This window comes from Mustela lutreola, chromosome 13, assembly GCF_030435805.1.
Source record: "Mustela lutreola isolate mMusLut2 chromosome 13, mMusLut2.pri, whole genome shotgun sequence".
Classification (NCBI taxonomy): domain Eukaryota; kingdom Metazoa; phylum Chordata; class Mammalia; order Carnivora; family Mustelidae; genus Mustela; species Mustela lutreola.
Genome location: NC_081302.1, coordinates 81,309,448 through 81,330,380, shown reverse-complemented (window position 1 = coordinate 81,330,380; position 20,933 = coordinate 81,309,448). Strand labels below are relative to the sequence as shown.

General features: G+C 48.1%; 1 protein-coding gene across 8 annotated transcripts in view; it reads left to right on the top strand.

The window, feature by feature from the left end:
- The window catches only part of LOC131813468 (ral guanine nucleotide dissociation stimulator-like), a 166,874-nt gene that overhangs the window by 131,199 nt on the left and 14,742 nt on the right, over window positions 1–20,933 (top strand). For 2 of the 8 annotated variants that reach the window (XM_059143747.1, XM_059143746.1), the window contains exons 1-2: window positions 7,765–7,927; window positions 8,278–8,951. The exons of 2 other annotated variants lie outside the window; for them this stretch is intronic. The gene's annotated coding sequence lies outside the window, so the exon portion shown is untranslated. Of the gene's footprint in view, window positions 1–7,764; window positions 7,928–8,277; window positions 8,952–14,365; window positions 14,497–20,933 lie in introns of those variants that run through there. 4 more of the 8 variants (XM_059143744.1, XM_059143743.1, XM_059143745.1 and 1 more) reach the window with 3 other exon arrangements.

The following is a 20,933-nucleotide window of genomic DNA, read 5'->3' as shown; positions in this document are numbered from 1 at the left end:
GCTGGCGGTGTACCAGACAAAAGAGTCATTTGTTTTGTGTTGTGCTGTTTCATTGTTTGTTTTGGCAGAAGATTCAGAAAAACGAAAATACCTCTATCGTCTCTACAAAAGTTTAAAAAGAGGGGAATCACTCTTATGTTCTGCAGACACACACAGAAGGCCATATTGTAGTTTTCCAGGCAGAGGAAAATCCAATTGAGGTGAAGTGGCCAAGATAGAGAGAAGAGCAGTGGTTGCAGGGACTGGGGGAGGGACAGAGCAGTGAGCGATGAGGAGCGCGGATGTCTCTGTGACGGAAATGTCGTAGAAGGACATGGTTGTGCAACACTCGGAATGGACCTAATGAGACCTCCATATCCCACTGCAAAGGATGTGAGTAAAATGTTATATAAACTCAAATTCTACTTTATTTAATAAATTAAATCTATGAAGTAATTATAGAGGTGAACACAGAACACAAATACTATAAAGAAGGAAATGATGGGGGAGGGGGAGTCATGCTCTGGAGCTGCAGCCAGCACAAGCTGCTGCTCTGGGGCCGCGCCTGCTTGCTCCACGGAGGCAGGGGGCGGCAGCTCGGGGGCCGAGCCTGCTTGCTCCACGGAGGCAAGGGGCGGCAGCTCGGTGGCAGGACCCTGCTGGTCATCCAGGAAAGTCAAAAGGTCAGGTGGCTCTTCCGTGGCAGAGAAGTGAACGAGGGCCCTGACGACCATCTGCCCTGGCCCCAATGGGTCAGGGGGGTTCACTTGTCTTCCTAACCCATAGTGAGGAGCCATAGCAGGGATGGCGGGGGCCAGCTCAGGCCCCAGAGGTGCAGCAGGTGCCAGAGTGGCTGCTGGAACAACTTCCCGAGACACATCCTGATCTTGCTCTGGGGCCGGTGCTGTAGCTCCGAGAAGAGAAAGCATCATCAGCTTGGTTGACTTCCCTTTTGCCTTTCCCTTTCCCCACCACTCAGCGTGGCCTGCGTTCAAGCCCCAGCCCCCGGAAGGTGTCCCCGACGGAAGCCCATGGGGACAGGGATCTGAGACGACTCACTCTCTTCGGCCCAATTACAATCTACAGAGGCTTCCTCAGGGTGGCCCACCCTGCCTCTGCCTCAGGCCCACACCAGTCACCCCCAGTCCTCCTCACCCCCAGCCTCTGGTTCCGTGGTCTTTCTGGGAGCGCATTGCCTTTCTGGAAGCAGAAGCTGGGCACAGCGCTGCAGGTCCGAGCCCGGCACATTGACCTGCAGGTAGGCCAGCAGCGTATGCAAGCTGGAAAACTCTGGAGGCTGCACGAAATCCCCTGGATACTTTTCCACCCAGGTGTTAAGGATGGCATAGACGGCCCTGGGGACAGACATGGAGGCAGAGAAGTCAGAGGACAGGGCACGCATCCAAACCAAAATCCTAGGGAACGTATGTGGGAACCTGGGCCTCTGGGCTGTCAGCTCCTGTCCGAGACCAGTCGGACTCCTTGTCCACCTGCAACCTGGCAGTCCTGCCCGAGAAAGGCCTTCTTCCAAACGGCAGGCTGGCCAAAAGCCGCTAGGAGTGGGAGTCCTTGGTCAATGGGGGGAGCATTTCTGGACTTCTTAGGGGAGCTGGACACACTCCTCAGTCTGTCTCCTTGCCCACGAGCCACTTGAATTCAACTGCATGTGCCCGGGGAGGGGTGGTGTCTGGCCTCTTAATTACCCTCACTGCACTCGCCTCTGCTCCGTGAAGATCCAACCGAGGAGGGAACAAAGGGACTCTGTGTCTAGCCAGGCCTTCCCAGGACCCTCCCCATACCTCCACCGTTACCTCCTCTGCCCGTTCACTAGGTGCCATGAGAGTGGGTCTGTTTCCACTGACACTCACCTCCCACAGGGTGTGGGATGCCTGCTGCTCCCTGGGCTCTACTGGGTCACCACTCTCCCTGAGCCCCCTCTGAGCACCCAGCGTGCAGGTGCCAACAGACTGCTGTGTGATGGTTCCTAAATCCTGTGCTCTGGGTCCCAGAATTGGGGCAGAGAGAGGGCTGGGAGGGGTCAGGGATGGAGCATGACCCTCTCAGGGGTTGAAGCTGTCCTCCATCCCCCTCTGCTCTCCCACAGTGCTCACACACCTACCCCAGCCCCCCAGGGCACCTTCCCAGTTTCCAGTAGAAGCTCTCAGACATTGACCATAAAGCAAGAATAACGAGGTGAGTCTGAAGGTCCGGCAGCCCCTCGAACTCACAGGACCCTCACTACCCTGGTGGACAGGGAAGGCCCTCCTAAAGCAGCCAAGGCTTACTCACATGTTGCGCTGCTCCTGGGGTCCGCCGACCTCATCATAGCTGGAATAAACACATCCGAATCTAGAGGAGGCCAGGGGGCATCGCATGAGATATCTGTGGATGTTGGCTTTCACCGCCTGACCCTCGACTAGCCTGCAGCCCTGGGGTGCTCTCTGTTCTGTGCAGGGATCCCATTCAGCTCCTAGATAATCGCCTCCACCTACTGGGGCTTCCTGAATGCTTGCTGAATGAAAGGGCCCCAACCAGCCCATCACTGATATCTGAGTGGGCCTGGCCCCTGCTCACCCCCAGGGATGCTTGCTCTGGATTCAGCCAGACACAGGCCCCAGAAGGAATCTCAGATCTCCCTTTCAGTGGCAAACGAGCCCAGCTCAAGATCATAGTGAGCTTCAGGGATGAGGCAGAGGCTTCATCATGAGGGGCACAGGAATGAGCAAAGAGCATGCCCACAGGCCCTCTAGCAGAATTTTCCACTGGCGCAGGCTCCTTTCCCTACAAGACGCCACTGATTCCCTATAATGCCTCTGCCCCAGTTAGGAGCAAGGGAAGCTTGGGGAAGCTTGGGGACCTGCCAGAGTCTCACAACAGGAATTGGCCAAATCCCACAGAGCAGTTAGGGGCAGGGGAGGGTGCTCACCTTGCAAAGAGGAGGTCCAGCACCTCCTGGGTGGTGGCCAAGTGACGGTATGTGTCCAGAAAGATGTGGACACAGTGTAGATCTTGTCTGATGACGGCAGGCACCAGGTGATCTACTGCGGCCTGCAGCTTGTCAGACCGCTTGGCCATCAGCACCGAGGTCTTCCTCCTCTTCCTGGTTGAACGATTTTTCCCCTGAGGTGAATCAGAGGAGACATGAGTCAGTGCTGTGGCCACCAGGAGGGTTGGGGCTTGGAGGGCAGAATGAGCCCCCAGATCTCAGGGACTTCTGCAAGAGGTGGGACAAGAGAGCCCAGAGTCCGGAAAAGAATCGGGTGAGTCAGTGTCTCATTGGGCTCAGCCTAAGGTTCTTGGTTTTGCTTCAGGTCATGGTCTCTGTGTCCTGAGGCTGTGCTCCTCGTAGGGCTGTGTCCATAGGACAGTGTCTGCTTGAGGATTCTGTCTCTCCCTATACTTCTCCCCACTCTCCCCCTGTCTCTCTCTCAAATCCATCCATCAGCCAATCAGTTAAGAAGCCTCTAAGGCAAAGAGAAAATGTTCTTGGTATCCATACAAAGAATTGAAAGAAATGATGTCTGAACTTGCTTGTTTCTCAGGTCCCTTTGTGAGCAGAGTATGGATAGCATGTCCCTGCATGAGTGGCATGGATCCTGTGACTTCTGATAACATAGCCCATTCTTTTTATTTTTTTGAAAGACTTGTTATTTATTTATTTGATAGAGAGAGAGGTCACAAGTAGGCAGAGAGGCAGCCAGACATAAAGGGGGAAGCAGGCTCCCCGCTGAGCAGAGGACCCCACGCCCCTGACGTGGGCCTCGATCCCAGGACTGTGAGACCCAGGACCCATGACCTGAGCTGCAGGCAGAGGCTGAAACCCCTGAGCGACCCCGGCACCCAACATATCCCATTTTTTTTAAAGATTTTATTTATTTATTTGACAGAGAGAGATTACAAGTAGGCAGAGAGAGAGAGGAGGAGGAAGCAGGCTCCCTGCTGAGCAGAGAGCCCGATGCGGGACTCGATCCCAGGACTCTGAGATCATGACCTGAGCAGAAGGCAGCGGCTTAACCCACTGAGCCACCCAGGCGCCCCATTACCCATTTTTGAGACGAGAACACAGAGATGTTTAAGGCAAGAGGGCTTAGGATAAGAAGGCACAGAGGCTGTAGGATGCAGCACTGTGCCTTGGCCAGGGAAGGGGATTACATCCAGTCCTGCCTCAGTAAAGGGCTCCATGGCTGTGATCAATGACTGGCCTTCCAGACTGCCGTGCAGTGCAGTGCAGTGAGGCCCCTGTTCCTATTCCTTGCGGGGGAGGGGTCCCAACAATGTGTTCCATCAATACCAAAGCGCAGAGCAAGAGACAGAGTACCATGGGCCCCATGTCCATTTGGATCAAAGTCTCCCAATTCACTCTTGCTAATAATGATTTGCAAGACTTGCAGAAGCTGAGGAAGGACTGTTGGGGCAGTGGGGGCATCTGGGAGCACGAGTTACGAAAATGCCTTGGCATGGGCAAAAGGAGTCTAAATCAACGGGATGAGACCTGGTCTAAAGTCTCTTTAATGATACTCCTATAAGTATGTGGACAATGGCAGTGCTTCTGTCCAAGGCGTGGGCAGGACCATGAGGCCAGTTTGGGGAAGAGATGGGATGCAGATTCACGGGAGTACAGGACTCTAGGAGGCCAGGCTGGCTTCTAGGAAGTGGGGCCCTTGGTGCTGCATGGGCGCCCCAGGGGTCGGGTCTCCCCAGCACCTGCACTCACCCTGAGCCAGCGCCAGACTCTGTTGGCCCTGTGCGGCTTCTTGTCCTTGGAGGAAGGAGAGCAGGCAATCTCCTCGGTCACCTCCTGCACCATGTCCTCTGGAGCGTTCTGTCAAGACAGTGCCCGGCAGGCAGGCAGGAGAACTTAGAGCCCTGTCTGGAGGCTTTTGTTAGTCTTCAGACCCCGGGCGCTCCATTCCAGACACACCACAGCCCAGGTGGCAGAGCCCTCCCCCAAGGAGAGAAACGTGGCCCAGCTTCAGGGCCTTGGATGTGCTCTGGCACAGCTCAGAGTCACCTCAGGAATCCCCTGTGCACCCTGCTCACGCTGACATTGGTGTGAACAAGAAGGGATCACCAGGGTATCCACTGTGCTCACCCTCCTCCAGCCCATGGGCAGGAACCCCCACATATCCCTCCTCCCCTCAAACTCCAGAGGAAGGGATGGGGCTTCCCTAGGATGGTTCAGAGGGGTGGGCATCGCCTAGTCTCCTCAGTAGTAAGTACCTTATGGCGTCTCCCTCGAAAGGTCCTGCGGCATTGGGGGGTTGGTTTTAGCCAATGTCTGCAGCATGAGAACAAGTCATTTTCCTGGGGGTTCTGGTACCCAGAGCCCCGGAAACTAGGTACACAACAGGAAAACATCTTTCTGTGTCAAGGTCCTGAGTCCAGTAACCCTGCTACTGGACTAGACTGGCTGCCTGGTTGCAGGGGTTCCAAGTTCTGAAGGCCTTTGTGAGCCAGGCAGTGACATCACTTCCTGAGATGCCCTATCGGGGCCCACTCCTGGTTGGACCCCTACACGAACAGTGCTCCTGTCTGCCATCTCCTCATCTCCCTTCTGCGTGCAAGGACACATCTTATCTGTACACAGGAACCCCAACACAGCCCTCTCCACAGGCCCCCAGGGAAGGTCTGGGAGCAGCCAGCGCCTCAGCTTGCAAACACACCTGGTTTCAGACACAAGTCTCTATTCTTACCTGGTTAACACCCTATATAAGCCATTGTGGCAGACAGGCATGGTCTTCTTGCCACATATGGATGATTCCAGCATGTCTTTCTTACAGATATCCACAGGCATAGGTTGGATAATAGCTATGATGTTAGAGGAGTGCTGTCACAGGTAGGAAATACATCCCACCCAATTTCCTCCCTCCTGTCAACTTCTTGGAATCTGCTACTAATCAGATCCCACCCCACAGTCCCTCCTGGGGTGTGTGTGTTTGCGTGCACCAGCACACAAGCTCCTGTGTGCACACATGTGTTCATCGGTGCTCACATTCTGGAGTCCCAGAAGAGGACAGCCCCACTTACAGAGGGCTGGGTAATAGCTTCCCAAGGTCTTAGGCTTTGCATTTTCAATGCAACCCTAAAGAAGGGACTGGAGTATTGGCCCTTGATGGTCAGAATATACCCTTACGCCTAGAGACCGCCTGTCCCAGGATGCAGGCCATTTTCTCCTTTCCAAAGGGTGTGATGCAGATAGGGGTCCATCCAGTGGGTCGCCATGACCCGGGATCCTCCTAAGACAAGAACCTGGGCATATGTCTCCTATCTAGGAGACCAATGATCAACCTCAGCCCGATAACATTTCCAGGCCAACAGCCACTTCCTTGCAGAAAATCTTTTCCAGAGCCCCCAGTGAATGGCTACGTTGCATCCAGGACCCCAACTTTGAGGACACTCAAAGAGCTGGGTTCAAGCCTGCTAAGCATCCCTACCAGTCTGATTCTGGGCAAGGCCCGGACCCTTCAGGGATCTTCACAGTCTCCCTTCGGGGGCTCCATTGGTTCCCCAACTCCTCTGTAAACATGTTTGTGTGACCCTTCCCCAGAGTGTGGTCCGGACTTGGTGATTCACTTTCATGTCACAGAACGTGGCCACGTGACCCAAAGGCCCTTCTGAGATTTCGTTCGAAAACTCATTGCCCAGCCCCATGTTGACTCGGATCCATGTTCTCTCTCCAATCTTCATACTGGAGCACAAGCTCCTTGGTTGAACCATGACCCAGACATATGCCCGTGGCCCAGGCCTGTGGGCCCACAGCAGACAGAAGTCAGGTCTTTGAGATGGGCTGTATCTGGCCCATGCCCCTGAGTGTTCTCAGGTTCTCGGTGAAGCAGGTCCTCCCTTGGTGTTGTCAGCAGCCCAGTTTAAGGAGAGACTCTGGCAGGAGCCCCCAGCAGAGCACTGCTGGATTCCTGATCCCCTGAGACCACGAGGCAGCATTTGTTGGTTCAGCCACTGACTGTGGGGAAGTGCGGTCACACAGCCCTGGGAGAAGGGCACTGATACTGACCAACTTCCCGGGCCCTGGCCCTCCTCCCCTCCCACTCTGGTCCTTCCTCATCTTCTCTGGCCACCCTGGCCCCCTTTCTAACCTCCAGTCCTCTGCTCCATGGTGCCCTCCGCCAGGTGGAATGCACTCGCATTTGTGCAGGGCTGTCTCCTTCTTTTCCTCCCGCAGGAATTCTCCGTGTCATCTCAGCACAGCCTTGTCATACCCCTCACCGGGTGGAGTTCGGGCCTTAGTTATGTCCCTTGCTCTTTTGCCTTGGAGCCATCGCTTTTCCCGTTCACATTTTGGTTTCTCGTTTGTCCATCTTCTGCTCTAGACCCTGAGCTCTCACGAGGAGAACTCTCTGGGCTGATAACCCCTGGCACCATCTGAGTGCGCAGTGCCCAGTGGCTGAATGAGCGGGAGACAGGATCTGTCCCAGCACAGACCAGCTCCGTTGTTTGAGCCTCACTGATTTTAGTCCTGTGTAAGCCTTTTGTTTTATTTTTTAAGTTAACTGTGCCTGTTGTGGGCCTCAAACTCATAGCCCTGTGATCGAGGATCCTAGTGCCTGAGGAAGCCAGGTGCCTCTTTGGTCCTCTTTAAAGGTTTTAGGCTGATCACTATTCAAGTGAACTTGGTCATTTCAACATGCTGTACGGAGCTATATTACATTACGCTGAATGACCATGTAACTCCCCAGGTTTTGGTAGCCTGTCACCACAGAGGTCCCGCCTTGACAGTGCTGAGTGGATCTTCAGATTGGAGACTGAAATCCTTTCTGTGTTCTTCAGGAGCCCAGAGTCTCTCCACCATCGGCCTTCTCCCTCCTTGGGATGACATGCACCTCTGATGCCATCAGCACAAGAGGAAAGATGACAAGGAAATACACACAGGAGGGTGTTTCCGGCCAGGTCTTGAAGGTCTCAAGGTTCACTTTGATGCTCAATCTTTCATGTATTATTTTAGGATTTTATTTCTTTATTAGAGGGAAAATAGCACAAGCAGGGGGAGGGGTAGAGGGAGGAGAACCAGAGAGATGCTGATCTGAGGAGGACAGGGGGTGGCTGATATAGACCTGTGCAGGGAACAGTGGAGGCCGTCCTGAGCTAGCCTCTGTCATCTGGTGTGCCGGGAGTAAGGAGTAGCCTCAGATCCCTGTGCCCATGACCTGCTATCAGGGGAGACCCTCTAGGGATTGCTTCCTGGACTCAGAGAACATTGAATGGTGGGGAAATTTTCCTTGATTTAGGAGGGACATGAAAAGTCAATCATTGGGTTCATACTTTCTCTTCTTGGACCGACAGCCCCAACCTCAGAAGAAGATGCTGAACCACCTCAAGAGCTACCTCTAGCTCCCACTGTGGTGCCTGCAGCAGCTTCAGAGCCCGAGGGGCCTGGATGGGAACCAGTTGTGAGTATGATACAGCAATGGATACAGCTGAGGGGAGCCTGAAGGAGCCTACTGCAAAGTTTCTATGGACAACCAGGGGCATGATTGAAAGACTTAGGGATCTACCCCTGTGGGGGACATTCCTGGCTTAAAAGTGTTCAAGCGGTGAAGCGGGGCGATATCCCAGGTGTGACAGCATGATTTCAGGATCCCGGGGGTCCCCAGAAGACCAGCTGGGGCCCGAATGCTTCTGAGTTCCCAGACATCAGTTAGGGAGGATGGCTGAAAACCAGGAAGCTAGGTCCCGGCTTTCTGCTCTGGGAAGCAAGCTGGGCCCAGACACCACCTTATTCCATCCACAAAGTCTCACACATCTCGCCATTCTGGTTGCAATGAAGAAATGGACTGTACACCAGAATTTCGTACCTGTGGATTATGCCCAGGATTTAAGGTGCTAGAGAAACATTTTTTGACATAAGGATGGAGAAATGGTTCCTCCACAACAGCTACTGGAAGGACAACTGAAGGATTATTTCAGCACCGGGAGTCAGACATGCAGGAGTGAATGGGAAACAAAGAGCCCGGTGGGTAAGTAGTTAGCCAACATGTCGGGAAATCTGAATCACCATTAGCTGTAAAACACACGAAAAAGCCATTTCGAGAGATGTTAGTGACAAGTTGGAATGACATGATAATGCACATTGTTAGAACAACTGAAGGTACTTAGCATTAAAGGATTCTGAGATTCTCATTTTGTGCTCTAAGAGGGGTAATAGAGTCAGTTCAGACGTAAGTTACACGTGCTTAAGACTTTGGGTTTTTTAAAGATTTCATTTATTTATTTATTTATTTCTCAGCAAGAGTGTGAGAGTGCACAAGCAGGGGTAGCAGCAGGCAGAGGAAGAAGTGGGCTCTGGGCTGAGCAAGCAGCTTGATGCAGGACTCAATCCCAGGTCCCCAGTATCTTGGCCCGAGCCGAAGGCAGATGCCTAAGAGACTGAGCTACGTAGGCGTCCCTACATGGGCTTAAGAGTTTTAAAGGTGGGGCACCTGGGTGTCTCAGTTGGTTAAGGAACTGCCTTTGGCTCAAGTCATGATCCTGGAGTCCCAGGTCCCACATCAGGCTCCCTGCTCAGCAGGGAGTCTGCTGCTCCCTCTGACCTCTCCCCTCTCATAGTCTCTCTCTTGCTCTCTCATTCTGTGTCTCTCTAATAAATAAATAAAATCTTTTTTTAAAAAAAGAGTTTTACAGGTAACCCTAAAATCATAGAAATCGAGTATATGTTTTTTCAAACTAAAATTTGAAATAAGAGAATAAAAAAAGTATGTCAACTCCTAGACAGGGAACAAATGAGAAGAAAGAAACATTAAAAATGCATGATCGGGACACCTGGGTGGCTCAGGGGGTTGAGCCTCTGTCTTCGGCTCAGGACATGGTCTCAGGGTCCTGGGATTGAGCCCCACATGGGCTCTCTTCTCGGCGGGAAGCCAGCTTCCTTCTCCCTTTCTGCCTGCCTCTCTGCCTACTTGTGATCTCTCTCTGTCAAATAAATAAATAAAATCATTTTTTTAAAAAAAATGCATGATTAGGGACTCCTGGGTGGCTCAGTTGGTTAAGCAGCTGCCTTCGGCTGGGGTCACGATCCCAGCATCCTGGGATCGAGTCACACATCGGGCTCCTTGCTCAGCAGGAAGCCTGCTTCTCCCTCTGCCTCTGCCTGCCTCTGCTCACTCTCTCTGACCAAAAAAAAAAAAAAAAAAAAAAAAAAAATGCATGATCAATAGAAAAGTAAAAAAAATACGGTAGAAATAAGTCTACCTATATAAGCCATCACAACAAATGTGGGCAGTTAAACCATAAGTCAAATCATATATGAATGGACAGAACTTTTAAATTGAATTAGGAAATTAACAAAATCTGTTTCTCTGCTGTTTTTAAAAAAAGATCAAATGCAAGAGGACAGAAACCAGTGCATAGGCCCAAACTAAAACCAAAGCAGATGCACTGGGTTTTGCCTGGAGGTGGAAATACCCCAGGCTGATGGCCTTGGGAGACACGAGGGTGGGGGGTGGGGGGCCAGCTAAGGGAGGACTAAATGGAAGAAGTGATGTGAGATTTGAGGCGGAAATGGTAAGAATGAGCCACCTGGGTGCCGTACTTCAGGCAGAACATCCTAAGGTCCCGTAGGACCTTAGGATGTTTGAGGAACAGAAAGGTTGGTGTCCTTTGACAGATGGTACAGGAAATAGATCATGAAGGATCTTGAAGTATATTTGCATTTTATTTTTAGTGCAGTGAGGAAACATCGGAGCATTTGTAGCAGATGAGTTCCATGATGTGTCTTTAAAAAGATCCTTCCAGCTACTGCGGGGAGAATGCAGTAGAGAGGGTTATAGAGAAGCAAGAGGGGAAGCAGGAAAGCCATTTGGTGGCCAGTACAGTTGTTCAAGTGAGAGGAGAGTGTGCATTGATCCAGAGGGGTTGTAGAGGACACCAGGAGGCAGCGATGGGCTGGAAATATGTTTTGGCGGTTGAGCCAAAGGGACTTCTTGATTGACTGGACACAGAGTACAGGATGGGGAGGAATCAAGGCTGACGCTCTTCTTGGGGGCTTGAGCAACTGGGTCCATGTCAGTGCCATTCACCGAGATGGGGAAGGGTGAGGAGCAACAGCTTGGGGGGGTGGGTAGGGGTTGCAAATCAACAATTCTGATTGGGTATGAGATGACTCTCAGCTGTAAAAGTGGAGTTATCAAGTAGGTAGTCCACTCTTTTGGTGTGGAGATTGGTAGAGATTTCTGAACTGGAGATAAAAGTTTCAGAGTTGTCAGGATAAAGCTTGGACTGGGTTAACTCCTCTAAGTAGTATGTGTGGGTAGAGAAAAGGTCCAGGGTGGAGACTCAAGGTAAGTGTTCCTCGAATTAGCAAATAAAAATAAAGGAGTGCCAACTGAATTTGAACTTCAGATAAACAAATAGTTTTATGAGACTGATGCACTGCCTACTGTGCTAAGGAGGCACCTACAATAAATATTTTTAAAGGATATGTTACATGAAATACTGGGGACATACTTATGCCAGAAGAATCACTTATTATTTTTCTGAAATTCAGATTTAATGGGACATCGCATTTAATTTGACAATCCTACCTAGGGTACTACTTCCTTGTTTAGATGAGATGTAGAGAAGGATCAGGAGCAAAGAGAATGTTCCATTTAGTGTGACTATGTAACCTATCTTGCCAGAATGCAATGTCATAGAAAAAAAATTTATAATGCTCACATATTCTATGGGTCAGGGATTTTTACAGGGGATAGTGGACATGGCTTTCCTCTACTCCTTACTCTAATCCTGGGATTCTTGCCAGCGTGGTGTCTGGGTTCCAATGGTGAGAAAGAAAATGCATGTGCATGTAAGCAAAAGAGAAAGAGAGATTCAGATAGAGAGAGAGAGAGGGAGACAGACAGAGGAAGAGAGACTTTATCACTCAAATGTCCCGATTCCAGGTAACTTTGATTCATTCTATAAGAAGCTCCCCCATGCCTTGCCCTATGTTCTGGACTGTACAGTAGGGATAGGAGGAAAGCCCTTGTTCATTTTTCAAGCATTTATGGACCAGACCCTGTACAGGGCACTGGGAACACAAAGGGGCTTAGCCCTGGCCCCTGCTGTCCAAGCACTTACAGTATGGGTGGGTATGTGCTGGTGAAGACAGACATATCGGGAGAATCAGGGCTCGGCATCCCCATCAAACCCTATCCTGGCTTTTGGGGGAGAAGATGTGAAAATGTGAGCTATTTTTAAATAATCTAGCAGGTGACTTAGGATCAGACAGGCTGAAACAGATAGCAGGAACAGGCGGAACGTGGGAGAGGGAGTGATTGTTCTGGGTTGGATTAGTTTGGAACGATTTTCTACAAGAGAAGCAGTTTGAGCTAGACCTTCCAGAGGAGGAGAATTTGATCACTTCCCTTAGCTCAATAACATCCTAGACATCCTCACATTAAATAAGTCTGATCTTCCACACCCAGAGCCCTAGTGACCTCATTTAGTTGACGTTGAAAGAGAACTCCTACCTTCAAAGTACATATTACGTATGTTTCCATTCAACTTTAAGCAAGTGTTTAAAGCTTTTTGATCTATATTCTTCTATCGTCTCTTCTCTCATGGAGAGATTCCAGGAGTTAACTTATCTTTTGTTTTTAGTCGAGGTGCAATATTTATTCCAGCTGTTAACAGAACCGTTCACGCGTATTTGCTCAACAGCATCGTGGTGGGGAGAAGTGAAGGATGGTGGGCGGAGCCCGAAGCCCTTTAGGTCACAGAGTAGGATACAAAGGCCTCTCTAGGGACATGCACGTGTCCTGTCCCCTGAAGGAGTAGCCATGGAAAGGGGTGGCTCCTTACCATAAGAGATAATCTCACCAAAGGCCAGAAGACTCTCTGAAGACTGCCTCCAAACCAGAAGAGCCATCACCACTCACATGGCAGTCACTGTTTTCCACATTTTTATTCTTGGACATTTCAGAAGGACAGAAGTGTTGAAAGCCTAGCATAATAAATATCAGTGAATTCTTTCTGCAGAATTAAACCATTGATAACTTTATGCTGTCTTTGCTTTCTCTTTCTACATGTCCTCATATAGCTTCTAGTATAGCAATTAATGACCCTTCTCTCCTAAATAATTCAACAAGTATCTTCTAACAATAAGAACATTACCCCACCAGAAAGCAGAAGAAAAAGTTTTTAAATTTCTCAGGATGATCTAGCATCCAGTTTGCCTCAATTCTCTGCATTATCCCCAAAATGTCTTTCTTAGCTGTCCCCTTTTTCTTCAAGCCCAGATCTAGCTGAACTTCTCTTATTATATCTGGTTGTAATGGGTCTTTAGACAATTTAAATACTGTGTCAAGACAATAAAGACAACCCATGGCTTCACTTTTTTCTGTGACACTGATAATTTGTTTTTGTTTTAAAAATCATCTGCATCAATGCTTAACTTGACCTTAGAAATTCAGCTGTAAGTGAACTTGGTTCATTAATTTTGACAACTGTATGCACTGATGTAACTGTCCCATCAAATCAAATAAAAAACAATCAAAATGCAGATTTCTGTTGGCCCAGAAAGATCCTTTGTGCCTCTCTGCAGTCATATCCCCTCTGCTCCTTGTTCCAGGCAAGCATTGATCTGCTTTCCATGATCAGATTGATTTTCTGGAGAGACGAGGCCAGTTTGTCTTGTAAAATGTCCCACAAGTCTAACTGTTTCCCTGTAGTGTCATTACCTCCACAGTCTAGCTATCGACTTTCCTATACACTGGAAGTTAGGTCTAAAACCTTGGTTAAGTGCAGGTTAAACATATCAGGAACAAATACTCTCGGTGATACTGGATACTTCCTGCTGCTTCGAGTCGGGGGTACAACACCAGGGTGTGCATACTATTGAGTTTTCATCCTTGGTTGAGTTGTCAGCCACCAATACTGGCCTTTGTGATAGTATATTGTTCTCTTAAAATTGGCAAGTCACCAGTGGGGTGATACTTTGGTAATGTCCAAAGATCCTACTCCCCACAATCTTCTACCCAATGCTTGTAGCATTCATTGATGGCTCTTACCTGAATCAGTTTTTCCATGGGGAGTTGCAAAATGGTGACTTCCTAATTCTACCATTTTTTCTATCTTTGGAAGCTGTCATTCTTTAGTAAAGAAGATTTTTTTTTTTAAAGATTTTATTTATTTGACAGAGAGAAATCACAAGTAGGCAGAGAGGCAGGCAGAGAGAGAGAGAGGAGGAAGCAGGCTCCCTGCTGAGCAGAGAGCCCGATGCGGGAATCGATCCCAGGACCCTGAGATCATGACCTGAGCCAAAGGCATCGGCTTAACCACTGAGACACCCAGGCGCCCAAGAAGATTTTTTTTTTAAAAAAAAACCAGGAATTTATTTATTTGACAGAGAGAAATCACAAGTAGGCAGAGAGGCAGGCAGAGAGAGAGAGAGAGGAGGAAGCAGGCTCCCCACTGAGCAGGGAACCTGATGTGAGGCTCCATCCCAGGACCCTGGGATCATGACCTGAGTTGAACACAGACACATAACTGACTGAGCCACCCGGTTGTCTTGAAGAAGACTTCTCTGTAAGGAACCAGGGACTGCATCTCCTAAACAGGCAGAGTAAAGCCTAATTGCTTTACCCTTAGTTACAGTCCGGGACAATGTGATGGTGCGGGAAGGAAAGAAGGCAGGAGGCAGGGCGGGCGGGAGGGAGGGAAGGAAGGAAGGCGAGAAGGACACAAGTAAAGGCAGGAAGGAAGGAAACAAGCCGGAACTGAAAGTGAAATACTGAACAAATACAATTCTGCCTGATGAATTGTCTTTTTGGATATGTAATAAAAGCATCCAAGACGACAATGCAAAGTGTTGTAATGGTACTGGTCATTCATTGTCGGGCTCCTTATCATCCCAACCTTCACGTAATGTGTAGGTACGAGGCTGGCACAGACACACTGCATTCCCCTCTCTAGTGACGTGGGTGGCGGGAGGGAGGGACATGGACTTTGGAACCAGGCGGCTCTGGGCTGAGTCCTGGCTCTGCCACTTGCTTGCTGGGTGGATTGAACCCCTTTGAGCCTTGGTTCTTTTCTCTGAAGGGAGAGTCATGTTGAGAATGAACAGAGGTACCATATGTGAAATTTCTGTCCCAGGGGGAGGGACTGATCCCTACCTTGGATCTTTTCAGTCCCCTGGAGAAGTAAGGTCACAGGAAGAGGAACTGCCTGAACTTTCAGAGCCAACAGAGAATTGGGGCTGTTCAGACACTCTTAAATGTGCCCATGAACACAAAGTCACAATTCGCTGCTGGCTTATTCTTCCTTCATGTACTTTTCCAGTGTTTGTTGAATGGTGTCTTTATTGAAGGAAGCACGTTAGAGACTAAGCACTTAAGGAGGCAACCCAGGTGTATGTTGGTGACCGTGGTGCTAACCTAACCTATCCTTGGGCACAGGTGCTTCTCCTATCCTGGGACTCTGGTGCAAATTCCCGTTCAGTCTGTCCCAGGATTTCTGAAGCCAGAGAAAGCAAGCAGTGGAGGGAGGGAGGGGCCAGTGGGCTGGACTTCAAAGGAGAGAAGCAGGAGGGAAAGGAAGGCGTGGCGTAGCACAACTTCCATAAGCCATCACTGTGAGAGAGACCACTCTGACCATGAATGACAGAGCGACTGATGAATGAAGTAGGAAATGTGTGCATTGCATGACGCGGATCGGGGCTAGAGCTGACAAAAACAAACCCGACTGTGTGGCCAGATGGGCAGACACCAGCCCAGCAGAGATGGGCTCTGAAATGTCATCCTGAAAAGAGACATGCCAAAGAGGTCATAGTTTTCCCCCATCTGAATTTCTCTCTCTCTCTCTGTTCCTGTCTTGATGAAAAGTTTGCAACTCTTACACTGTTACAGAGGGAACAATCCGACGTATCATGCCATAATTTATAGAGCTGACTAATGTTGTTTTTCTCCAAAATACTGGGATTTAATAGAATTATTTATTCTATATTTGGAATTATAAACACATAAAATATACATGCCCCTAAGTGATGTAAAATGCAATCACTTTTTCAAATAAGTAGAAGTTTTTTGATTTTTAAAATACATAGGAACATTGATTTTAGAGGTTCTGTGAGTAATAGGATTTCACAAAATCTGTTGTGAAGCTATCGCTTAATGGGATTAAAAAAAAACACCTCAAGATATTTGAACTTAAATAATGCTGCATCGATCTCATACCAATTAAAGAAAGACACAAGATAGAATGCTATGTAGATTATTTTTAAAAGTACCTTACTAATATATTACAGGGGTATTTCTAATGGAATTATAATCTACTCAAACACCAGAAATTCTGTCGCTGAAATCTTGTCTTCAAGAGATCAACAGCTAAGCACTTAATATAACCACCTGAGCTGTTCAGAGGACCATATCAAATGTGGGTAATCCCAACTGCTTAATTAATATGGACCCTCTGCCCCCAGTACGAACTTTATAACAGGTTTGATACGCCCAAGGATCATAACATTTAAAGCACAAAATTTTAGACGAAGCCACCACAACCATCAACACCAGCTGTGCCAGGAGTAGAGGAAACCTTTGGCACCATTTTCAAGAAAAAACCCCAAATATATCTGAAGAACTTCAAATTTCCAAATTCTCTTTTCAGAAGGACTTATTGCTATGTCCCGAGGAACTCACTGTCCCAAATAAGATTGGGCAATGTCTCAGGAGTAATGTAATCCGTTTTGGGAAGCAGTCATGAGGAAGCTGAGGGGTCCTTCCAAAGAGACCTTCTGCTCAACAGTGACTTAGAAATCCATTTACAATCTTTTCTTTGACATCAGTGAGAGACACAGCTGGTTGGCGGCTTTCACCTTGCTCTATTGGGATATTACCTGACCAAAGAATCCCCCCCACCCGCCGCCGCCACCACCAAATTCTCAGGCTCTGAGGAGATACCCAGCAAAGGACTGTGTGTATACAGATGTGTGTGTGTGTGTGTGTGTGTGTGTGTGCGCGCGTGTGTGTGAAAAGACGCAGATCCTGAAGGCATCAAAAGGGCATGATGCTGTCTGTTGGAACTCATAATTTTATTTATTTATTTTTGCAAGAGACAGCGAGAATGAGAGAGCACACAAGTTGGGGGGAGGGGCAGGGGGAGAAGCAGACTCCCCGTTCAGCAGGGAGCCCGATACGTGTCTTGATCTTAGGACCCTGAGATCATGACCTGAGCTGAAGGCAGACACTTAAGGTTTTTTGCTTTATTTTAAGCTTTTACTTATCTGTTTGTTTGCTGTTATAATTTTTTTTATTATGTTATGTTAGTCACCATACAGTACGTCATGGGTTTCTGATGCAGTGTTCCATGATTCATTGTTTGCGTATAACATCCAGTGCTCCTTGCAATCCGTGCCCTCCTTAATACCCATCACCGGGCCGACCCATCCCCCCACCCCCTCCCCTCTAAAACCCTTGGTTTGTTTCTCAGATCCCATAGTCTCTCCTAGTTCATCTTCCCTCTGATTTCCCCCTTTTCATTTTTCCCTTCCTTCTCCTAATGTCCTCCATGCTATTCCTTATGTGCCACAAATAAGTGAAACCGTATGATAATTGTCTTTCTCTGTTTGACTTATTTCACTGAGCATAATTTCCTCCAGTTTCATCCACACTGATGTAAATCAGTAATATTCCACTGCATATTTTTATTTATTTGTTTGTTTGTTTGTTTTTCCAAGAGAGGGCAAGAGCAAGAGAGAGGACAAGTGGGGAGGGAGGGACAGAGGGAGAAACGGTGTTAGGACTTATTAATCTGCGTGCGTTAGTCCTAACGCATTACTAACTTCTGGTTATTAGGACTTTTTTTCTCCCTCTGAGAATATTGGAGGCTCCGGATCTCCTCATTATATTGATGTAAGTCACTAACTTAGGTCTGTGAGGACATAAAGACAAAGCAGACATAGACCCTCCCTTTGAGGGGTTACAGAGTAAAACTTGTTCTCAACTTTGGTCACATATTGAAATCTCCTGGGGAGCTTTAACAAAAGCTGGAGCCAGTTTCCCTCGCAGAGATTCTGACTTCATTAGTCTAGGATATGGCGTTGGCATCGAGATTTGAATGTCCCCATTGATTCTAGCGAGCATCCAAGGCTGAGAACCATTGCAATAAGGAAAGACAAAGCCTTCTGAAGCCCACAAGCTTCAGCATAATAAGAATTTTGAGCCTCTAGGGGTGATTATACTACTATAGGACTTTTGCAGAAGTATAATAAAGTTTAAGGTTACTGTTCTCTTTTATACACATATGTATCCATGTTTGCCGATGTGTGTCAGCATGTGTACGCACGTGGATTACATGAGTATCGCATTTTTCTTAGGGCAGATCCAGTGACATAGCAGTAATCCAAGTCACATCTCACTCACTTCCCCGCCACCTTATTTTCTTCCAGCTTAAACAACAGAAGTCTTCCCACTTTGGTAGCCGTAGTCTGGGATCAAGGGGATGGCTGGATCGGTTCCTTCCGAGGGCTGTGGGGGACAATCTCCTTGTTTCTCTCCTGGCTTCAGTGACCTCAGCTTTTCCTGGCTTCTAGAAGGCTTGTTCTGTGTCTTCCCTGGTCCTCCCTCTGTGCCTGCCTCTGTGTGCAGGTGCCCTCCTTTTCATTTCCTCTTCGTCTTTTTTACTGATGTACAGTTGACACAGAGTGATATGTTAGTTCAACATAGGGATTCAATGGACATTACACCATGCTCACCATAGGCAGAGGTCCCATCTGTCCCCATACAACACTATGACAGTATGGTTGACTCCATTCCCTATGTTGTACCTTTCGTGCTCGTGACTTACTCCCACCGTAACTAGATGCCTGTATCTCCCGCTCCCCTTCAATGATTTTGCCCTCCCTCCCACCCCCACACCGCCACCGTGGAGACAACCACCAGTTTATTCTCTATATTTATGGGTCTCTTCCTGCTTTTTTAGTTTGTTCACTTGTTTTGCTCTTTAGATGCCATACATAAATAAAATCGTATGGTATTTCTCGTTCTCTGTCTGACTTATTTCACTTAGCATAATGCCCTCTCGGTCCGTCACTGTTGTTGTAAATGGCAAGATTTCATTTTTTAAATGGCTGATATATACCACTTAATGTATGACTTCTTCTTTATCCGTTCATCTATCAGTGGACATTTAGGTTGCTCCCACATTGTGGCTATTGTAAATAATGCTGTCATAAGCATAGGGGGACGTACATGTTTTTGAACTAGTATTTTTGTCTTTTGGGGGTAAATACCCTGTAGTGCAATTACTGGACCATGTGGTATTTTTATTTTTATTTTTTAGAGAACCATGACTCCCTTTTAGTTCCTGCCCCCACACTGGCTCCCAATCTCTTACTAGTGTCAGTTACTCCTGAGCAAATCCCCAGGCTCCCTTTCTATGCATTTTAAGCACATTTTCGTATCCATGACCGATATACCTACAACAGAGTTCAGATTATCTAATTTCGTTTCTTAAAAATTTTAATAATTTGTTGTAGCCACACTTAAAAAAACCTTTATTTACTGTTTGTTTGTTTGTTGTGAGCAGGGTGAGGGGCAGAGGGGGAGGTAGAGAGAGAATCCCAAGCCTACTCCCCACAGAGCCTGAGACCAATCCCAAGACCCTGTGATCAGGACCTGAGCAGAAATCAAGAGGGGGTTGCTTAGCCAACTGAGTCACCCACACACCCCTAGAGCCGCACTTTTGACTGGCTCTTCAGTGCTATTTGCTGTTTGGTTCAGATAGTCTCTGCTTGACTTACTCTGTCTCCTACATGAACTGTCTCTTACATGGACTGTTTCTGGTTACCCTCCTTTGGACGTATTTGAAAACTCTTAGAGCAGTAACAAAACAACACAAGTGGTTAAACAAGCAAAATTAAAACTATGATTCAGAATCTCATTAAGATCTAGTGAAGAATTTAGCTTTGAATGCCCATGAAAACCAGAAACCTCTGTTTTTAACACGAGAACCACTTCTGACTCTATTAAAAAGTCAGGCCTTAGTGCAAAAAAAATTTGGAGAAATGTCCTGGAAAATGAGTATGGTTTCTATTGGAAACTATAAAAACAACAACAACAACAACAACAAAACCAAACAAAACAAAAATCCCCACACATAAGCATGAGCATTTTTGAGTGGGAGGAAAGGAAAGACAAACAATTCATTAGACGGAAGGGAGAAGGAACAGGAAGGGGTGTGGCAGCGAGCAGAGGACACCGCAACACCCTTCAGATTCCCTTCCTTATTTTATCTGGAGACAAGGGTGGTCTCGCCTATATAAATCACTTGGGGTGACTAAGCTGAAAGTGGGGTGGGAGGCACCACCGGGTCTGTCCACCGTCACTGGTGGGATGAGCAAGTGATGCTTAGGGGGGAATCGAATCAGGGGATGCAATTTCATGCCATCGCGCTGTTCTCTTGTAAAGCGCTACTTGCTTCTGGAACACCCACCTGGCTGGGGGTGAAACGATCAGGTAGATTGTCCAGGACCGGCTGCAATTGTGTAAACTTTCCATCAGACACTTGTTCCATCTGAAATAATGTTGCTCCTCGTACCCTGGCTTGCACTCTACCAGCTGCCTCGAGCTCCGCGTGGGAGGGACTGGTTCAGAACCCGAGGAGGTGAAATGCTGAAGTTACCCTGGAGGTGACAGCAAGCACAACAGATGCTGGGATTGGAGAGGTTCTGAGAGAAAGTCTCGGGCTCAAGGCTGCTACTTTGCCTGAGGCTAGTTAGTGAGCGTGTAATACTATAGTTAATCAGGCTTATTGTACTGGATGTTCTGGGATTTTTTTTTTTTTTAAGAATTTTTTTTCCTAAGAAACAGATCAAAGGAAAGAAAACCACCAGCTTTCCTAGTCAGGTAGCTTGATTTCCCCGGTACTTTTTCTCTTCCATGAGATAACTGTATCACAACATTTGCGGGAGGCGGTGGGGGGCGGTTTCTGGGAATACACCCACCATACATCATAGGATACTCTATGGA